The sequence below is a fragment of the Carassius auratus genome, unplaced genomic scaffold (assembly GCF_003368295.1).
Source record: "Carassius auratus strain Wakin unplaced genomic scaffold, ASM336829v1 scaf_tig00017725, whole genome shotgun sequence".
In the NCBI taxonomy this organism is placed as follows: domain Eukaryota; kingdom Metazoa; phylum Chordata; class Actinopteri; order Cypriniformes; family Cyprinidae; genus Carassius; species Carassius auratus.
In genome coordinates, this window is record NW_020524810.1 from 1 (window position 1) to 8,733 (window position 8,733).

At 43.1% G+C, this 8,733-nt stretch overlaps 1 pseudogene; it reads right to left on the reverse strand.

Annotated features, from left to right (window-relative positions):
• Window positions 1–5: 5 nt before the first annotated feature.
• Window positions 6–4,912, reverse strand: LOC113075843 (insulin receptor substrate 2-like; annotated as a pseudogene).
• Between the last annotated feature and the right edge of the window lie 3,821 nt (window positions 4,913–8,733).

The window sequence follows — 8,733 nt, forward strand, 5'->3', positions numbered from 1 at the left end:
GGACTGTTATACTCTTCATCCGATCCTTCGCTGTTCCTCACAGAAACGGACACGTTCTCCACAGAGGCCGAACCATGCCGCCTGGCATCGTGTGCGGAGGAGGGAAAAACTGGTGTTACGGTGGTGGTTGATGAGAATGTCTCCGAACTGTGCCGCCTGCGCCCCTGGGGTCGGCACGAATCACCTTGGCACCTCGGTCAGGGTCCACCAAGGCCAGAGTGCTGCCATGCAGCAGAAAAGCCTCAACGGCAGGCACTCCCACAGTCTCTTCCAGGGTCAGCCTCTGCAAGCAAGAGGATGGGTTGATGGTCTGGACACCTTCGGAGGGCTGCGTGACAGGCTGCAGAGGGGAAGCAGGCACGCCGAACGTCATCTCTGTGTAATCGTCTTTAGCTCTGTCAACCGTGCCCGCTGGTGCCACCTGTGCAGTGAGGTGGTACCTTTCATCTTCCACCTCTTCCTCAGGGTGGGCGGGGCAGGATGTGAGCTTTGGAAACGGCTCCAAACGATTAGATGGAGCAGCGTTTCCAGATTTGGGTGATAGCGAACTCACATCAATGTTCATGTAATCAGAGAGGGGGGACGTCCTGTGATCAGCGGATGATCCGAGAGATGAGGCTGGGCTCACGGAGGAAGCAGTGGAGGGGGGTGCAACTTTCAGCAACATGGTCCAATAGGTCTATTGTCTATGTACGTCGGCCAGGGACTTTTGGCTCAGAGGGGGAAGGAGCTCATTCATGCTACGGGTAATGTTTGAACATGTCCAGGGAGAGGCGGTGGGCCGGCTCATCCTGTGCCGGAGGATGAGACTGTCTGTGCGGCTTTGTCTTAGAGGGTGATGGGGCAGGGGTGGATGCTGGCTTACTGACTCCTCTGTTATCTGTGACTTGAGGGATTCATGACAACATACTGATCATTGTCCGCATCCTTTAGAACCTGCTGGGGCCTCTGACAACGGGGCAGAGAGTTAAACGAGGTGAAGCTGTCGGAGACAGGGTGACTTGCTCCATACCCACAGGGCTCAGGTAGTAATCTGGTGGCGTGACCGAATCTATAGGGGACATGTTGAGGTATTCACCATTCGTCAGTTTCCCATCAGAGCTGTCGATGGAGAGTTTAGTTGCCGCACAGCATCCTTATGTAGCCACTGTCATCCAGAGAACAGCTGCTGGGGGAATTGGTTCTGTAACCATTAGCTATAGTGAGGGGGTGCGTCCTGGGGTTGATTATCTGCTTCGGAGCAGAAACGCACATTGGGCTCATAGGCATGTAGTTATCAGCCTTCCCCCCTTGTGGAGCCACACCTGGCGTCATTGGCATGTAGCCATCATCACCCAGATTACTGCTGGAACTTTTCAGTAACCATCCGATTTCAATGTCCCCGTAATCCTCAGGATATGTGACCTTTGGGGATGCGGTGTGAGAGCTGCGCCCCGAATGGCCTCCAGTTCTGTAAGTGGCTCTCATGAGTGTGTATTCATCCAGTGAACCTGAGGACACTTGTGATGGCACCCTCTTCTGGTAAGGCATGGTGAGAGAGTGTGTCCTCTTCCTGTAAGCATTCTCCAAATCTCCTTTGCCTTCCTCAGTTGCTGCCCGGACGCTCCGCGTCCACGGCTGTTTGGCCTCTCCATAATCATGTATCCGTGCAGGTTGCTGCCCTCCTCTGAGGGGGGTGTGTCAGCAAGTGACTCAGGTGTGTTGCTTCGGTTTGCTGCTAAAAGTGCCGTATATCACCCGGGCTGGAGCCACACTCATCGCAGGAGATAAAGCCAGCATCGCTTGGGGAGCCCGAAATGGAAGCAGTGCTGCTGGAGGGGCGAGGGCCACTTTCTATGTTACTGCTGCAGGACAGGCTGACAGGGCTGGCAGCTGAGGGAGGGGAGTGAGACACAGGCATGCACATGGATCTGCTGTGCTGCAGGGATGACGACTCGAATGTTCTGTATGGGCGAGCTGTCACTGTGTTGGAGCGGCTCAAATGCGTCCTGTTTACGCACGGGCTGATGGGGCTGCCTGTATTTCCGTCACCCTCGCTCGCAGTGCGGAACCTACAGGACGTCAGTTTCGTCACGGGAGACGTCGCTGCCATGCTGTCGGTGCGCGAGCGCCGCTGCAGCCCGGTTTGACTCGGCGGGAGATTGTTAAAGTGCCGCCTGGTGGGCACAGAGATGGGGTTCGTACCCGAGGACTGGCTTTTGCTGCGCGGGCGGAACTCTGACATCTCTTTCATGGCTTTCATCGCCTGCAAAATAGTCTCGTGAATGTTTTGCGCCACCACCGAGTCATCCGCCTGCATCCACAACTCGCCGGGTCCGATTGACGCGGACCGGCCCACCTCGATGAAGAAGAAGCTGTCCGAGTGTCCGCATCGGCGGATGTTCATCAGCTGTAAAATCACCGACGCCGCCTCCGTGTTGAGTTTGACGAAGCTGATCGTCCGGCTGCTTAAACACAGCCTGTAAACGCCCGTTAAGTTCCTGCACTGTCCGAGTCCTTTGGATTTTAAGTTGACCTGCCAAACCTCCTTGTAAGTGGCGGTGACAGGCGTTATCACGCCGTAGTTTGCCTCATCAAAGCCGACGAGGGATGACGCCGAATTATTCGCGGAGCTGTCGCTCACTTTCCCTCGTTCATTAAATCCGTTAAGACCGAGTACCAGTCCTCCTGTTCCTGCTCGTTTTCGGCAGCCACGGCAAAATACTCGTCCTTGGTGTAAAGGGCGATCAGGTGTTTGTGTTTGGCATCGGCTCTCTTGTTGATGTTCAGGCACGAGTCCAAAGGTATAACCCGTTTAGCAGCCGACTTGTTTTTCCATTTCTTCTCGCTCTCGTAATACTCCAACCGGGCGCGACAGCCCTCGCTCGGCTCCCTCAGCACAAAAAACCGCTTGTGTCCGTGCTTTCTGTTTCCTCAGTAAGCCGCATTTCTTAACGTGGTTGTTGTTCTTCACGGTCATATTTGAAATCAGCTGTCCTCCCGTCGGCGGCGGACTCGCCATTCTCATATGCTGTGAAGAAAAACTCTCACTTTTGCTTAACTTGTGCTGTCAATCAGTTTTAATCCTGTCAGACTCTCTTATGGACCCGGCTCGGAGTGCGCGTTCGCTGCGTGGAGCGGTTTAACAGTAAATAACATGTTGTTCACTAAGTGACTGGAGTGAAGAGGAAAAAACAACATGTGACGTCCTACACATCCAAGCTTTGGTTTAAAAAAAAAAAATACGCACACACACTAGGCGGTGCAACCTTCGGGGGAAGGTGCACCTATGACCCGCCCCTTTAACAGCTCATTGGGTTCATTGGTGGAAATGTTTGATTGATAGTAAAGCGAACCAATCACGTTCTACTCCTATTCGCCGCTCCGCCCCCACTGGAACAACCCAAGACACCAGAGGATTGTCAGAGCATCGCAACCCACTGTGCGTGCTGCTCAGATAGCCGCTCAGTTATACGGTATTATATTTTGCTCAAATAGCCTACGGAATAAAATGACTGCGAATAGTTTATGATTTTAATATCTTGTGGTCGTTTTAGGGAACAGCTGGGGTGCTTAAAACAAGCAGTAAGTACTGACTAGTGGCGCAAGTTTCCCTGTTTTGTAATTCGTCGTTAATTTCGTCTCGTTTTGTGTTCATTTCGTTTAAGGTTCTGTAAAGTCAAACCTCTGATAAGCTACTGAATGCGTTTCAGCTCAGAATGTCGTAAAAGCCTACATTAATATTGTTAAGTTCCATCATGAAACTTGCAATGTAATTACTATTAAATTATCTGCACATTTCCTTATGTATGTCTTTCTAATGAAACTGCAATAGCAAAATTCCTGCCTTTTTTATAATGTGTGTGTGTGTGTTATATATGTTATTATTATTATTATTATTATTTTATTATTATAAAGCCATTTCCAAATGTACCGTAAACTAGCATAACCCATTTTTATTTTAATTATAATGCTGTTGGTTTTATTTTGTAGCCTACATTTTATTATTGATCAAGTCAGTATAAGCATCATCTCTGCTCTGACGCATCATAAAATTAATATGCAATGCGCGTGACTTTTTTTTCTGTACACTATTGACCTCGTTATACTGACGCAGTCGGTTCAAGACGAATCATTTAACTGAGACTATAGCCTAGCACATATAGATAGATAGATAGATAGATAGATAGATAGATAGATAGATAGATAGATAGATAGATAGATAGATAGATAGATAGATAGATAGATAGATAGATAGATAGATAGATAAGTTTGTGGAGCATCCTCGTTATGTAACTCAACCGGTGCTCTATATGCTGTTTACAGAGTCTGGGTGCGTCTTGTGTTACACGACTGCCTCTAGCGTTCCCGAATATTGTGTGTGTGTGTGTGTGTGTGTGTGTTGTGTTTGCCTTCCACTACAAGATTCTTTCCGGTCATTGCCTTTTCCTCATACTCCTCCTTCACAAAGTATGAACAACACCCCACCTACACTGCAAACGAGCGACGCGACAAAACAAGACGCTCCCGATGAATGAACTGCAAACACTTCGTGGGCAAGACAAAGTTAAAATATAGTGCGAGCGTTGTAGTTTGACGCGTCGGCGGCGTCGCTCACTAGTATATCCCATGGTGTATTTATATAACATAAATGAAGCATTTAAACCCAGTGTAGAAGAATGCCAGCGAAAGTGTGTCAGTATGTTCGTGTGGAAACAGCAGAGCATCAGTTCTGCTCTAGATTTTGGTGGGTATCAGTGATGACGCTGCGATGCAGGTCTGCTGAGGGTTGAGTACGTCAGTGACTGACTATGTACGTAGACGGAGCGATGCTTACACTCTCAGATGAACTGAACTGTACTGTCTAGCTGTACGTTAACCAATAAGAGCACACAACTCCCGGGGAAAAATGTCTCATCTGATCGAAAAAAAAGACTATTTCATTATCTCTCTCTTTTTTTTTTTTTTTTTTTTTTTTTTTTGCAGGCATTTCTCCATGTCTGTTTAGAGTGAAATGTTTTGGTCTAGGTTATGCATTGTGCTCTTAACTTTCACACTGAAAAATGAAAGGAGTTCTTAATATGTATATAATAAAAAGTGTATGTATTTTATATTATATAAGCCTAATATGTGTGTGTAATATTTAAGACTAGCCTGTACTGTTTTCTACAGATCATTAAAGTAAACCTTAATATGGGAAGTGTGTTTGTCTCATCTAATTAACCCGTGATTGTCATCTTATAAATGGTCTAGTGTGAATGGCCTTGAAAAAAGTCCCTTAGGAATTGAAGACCTTTCCTTATTCGCATGCTCAGAGCAAACAGAGTTTTTGCTGTCTCAGCTCTTTAGATAGCCTCCTTATTTGTTTATGAGGTCAATTATACAGGTCTGTGAATGGGTCAATCAGGTCAACAATCCACTGATTTTACAGGAATGAAAATGAAATCAAAATATAGTACTGATTACTTCTGTCATTTGCCCATAAATAACTTTCAATGGCTCAGTTGTGGGCTAAGAGCCACCGGCCCAGTAATTTATAATGTCGCTGACACACTTTCACCCTCAGTAAGCAAATTATAAGTTTGAATTAAGCAGGTATGTATGTCACGTGAGACCTCCTAGGATTCATTGAGTATACTGTTATAATTATAACCCCCAACCTCATTTGTGCAAAACATGCTGCTGTTTATAGCACTCTAAATAAACAAAGCTACCAGCTCAATACAGTCATATTAAGGGTTATAATTATCTCTAGTTTTCTGATTCAAAGGTTTTTGTCATTGTGTGTTTGTGTAAAGATATACAGACATAACCCTTGTGAAAAAGTGAGCTTAATTATTTTGAATGTAAATGTAGCAAACTTCAAATCATAAAAAACTGGATATAATATTAAGTAAATAAAAGGCCACTTAAGTGTATCTCATATTTGTTAACACACTGAAGTACAATTTTAAAACACTGTAAAATGAAAAGGTCCACTTTAAAAAAATAAATAAAATCATTGTGTTTTAATATTATTTTGTCATCCTTAAAAAATGACTTATTTAGATGTGTAGATGTGTATGTAGATGTGTTGAGCAACATACTAAAGCATATGTCTTTATGTGATTATATATATATATACACATACAGTACAGTACAGACCAAAAGTTTGGACACACCTTCTCATTCAAAGAGTTTTCTTTGTTTTCATGACTATGAAAATTGTAGAGTCACACTGAAGGCATCAAGGGCTATTTGAGCAAGAAGGAGAGTGATAGGGTGCTGCTCCAGATGACCTGGCCTCCACAGTCACCGGACCTGAACCCAATCCAGATGGTTTAGGGGTGAGCTGGACCGCAGACAGAAGGCAAAAGGGCCAACAAGTGCTAAGCATCTCTCGGGGAACTCCTTCAAGACTGTTGGAAGACCATTTCAGATGACTACCTCTTGAAGCTCATAAATGTTCTCGTTATCTCGACTTAATGAAAGTTTCTTTTCTCGTTATTATGACATGACAGTTTTACTGTTGCTATAGTAACAAACTCAACTTTGACATCTGATGGACAACCATGCAGGCGCTCTTACTGTAGCCTATATTTCGGCTAATTTTACTTCGCCTAGGTAATAACGTCTACAATACTGTACATAAACAAAGGCTGATCAGTCACTGTTGATTTTTCCAGAGACAGTACACCAAACGTTTTTGTAATGAACATGTTTAAATTGCAACACTGCGAACACTTCAGAAGGATGCAGGACTATTCTAAGGCTACGTTCACACTGCAGGCTGAAATGACCCAGTTCCGATTTTTTTGCCCTTGTGCGACCTGTATCTGATCTTTTCATGAAAGTCTGAACGACACAGATGCGATCTTTTCAAATGTGACCCAGGCCACTTGGGTATGTGGTCCTGAATCCGATACGTATCCGATCTTTTGAAATGCGACCTCTGTCTGAACGGCCAGGTCACATGTATCCGACCCGTACATCATTGATACGCTACAAACGTCATAATTCTGCGTTGAAGTAGGCGGGAACGAGAAGAGCCACTCACATCAGTTTCCCACCACTCCTGGCTGCGACTCCGCACCCACACGTTTCTCTGTACCGATGTTGCTAACACTGCTCCAAAAAACACCATGGGCAAAAACCTTGCTCTCCTCCTTCTTTTTAATGTTCTTCTTAAAACGAGAAGATTGTAATTGTGCTGGCTCCGTTGAGAAAATAACTTTAATATTGCAAAAAGAGCTCCGCTGTTGACTACACTGTTGTTGACATCCATGTTTAACATTAGCTACTTCCGCAAACAATGAGTGACGTCGTTCACCGTTGAGTACTCTTCTGCGCACGCGGGCCACTTCTGGGTCACTTCTGGGTCATTTCGCTTTCACATAGGAAATCACAAAAGGTCGCATTTAATTGGAAATGTGAACGGACTTGCAAAAAAATCTATTTTTTTCCAAAAATTGGAATTGAGCATTAAGCCCTGCAGTGTGAACATAGCCTAAGATCTTTTAGAGCTGCTTGGATTAAACTCAGTTTTAATTTTCCCTTTATTTGAAATAAAATTATATTTAATTTGTAATTTTTTTGTAGTCATCATATGCTGTGGCAGATATCATGTGCGTTACAAGCTTCTGTTTGAAAAGAGCGTTCATATGTACATGTAGTGTATGTGTGTGTGCATAAAAACAAACAATTACAACATTATAGAACAAAATTGAATTAAATTAGTCTATGCACATTACATATACATCACATTTCTCATCAATTTGGTTAATTATAAAAGATTAGTAATAAGGAAAATAAAGGACATCACAAATAGCCTATATCGTTAAATCCCGTCTTACTGTAGATGAAAAGAACATCTCTGCTTATTAACTACCTAAGCATGTGCCTAAAAGAAGCACAAATAAAGATATAGGTGCAAGCAGAATACAGTGACGTCAACCTTGGTTTTGATAAGCAGTTATTTTATGACCAAGAATGCATTTGTGAAACTCATGCATCTTGAAAGAACTTTACACAAAATAATCACATTGATTCAAGCATATAACATTTATGAATGAATTAAATGTCAGTAATGAACCAGTCTGCACAAATTGTAGCGATCACGAGGAAGGTCCACGTACAGTAAAGTGGATAGTGTACAACACCCCATCAGTTATATCTAGTTCTATAGTGACACCTGCTGACGCAGTTTTGTAACTTCTTGAAGTATAATTAAGTCGTTATAACGAGAAAATGACTTTCGTTATGTCGAGATAATATGAAAATGAAGTCATTATAACAAGAAAACGACTTTGGTTATGTCAAGATAACAAGAAAATTAAGTCGTTATAACGAGAAAACGACTTTCGTTATGTCGAGATAACGAGAAAATTAAGTCATCATAATGGAAAAAAAAAAACTTTTGTTATCTCAAGATAACAAGAAAATTAAGTCATTATAACGAGAAACAAGAAGGAAAAAAATTATAATGCATGGCCGCTTAGAATTTCCATAATAAATTACATTGAAGTTTTAATATATTTCAAATGTACTAAAAAAAAGCAATACAAGTAATTCTACTTAAGACAGGTAATTACAATTACACATACAATGCAATACAAGTAATCTACTTAAGCCCTAATTAAGTGTCAAAAAGCTCTTCTAAAATCGACTAATTGCATTTAATAATAATAAAAAAAAATAATAATTGTAAATAACATGCTATTATGTGGCCGAACACATTACATTCAGTTTACACTTAAGTATAGTCTTAAGGTACAT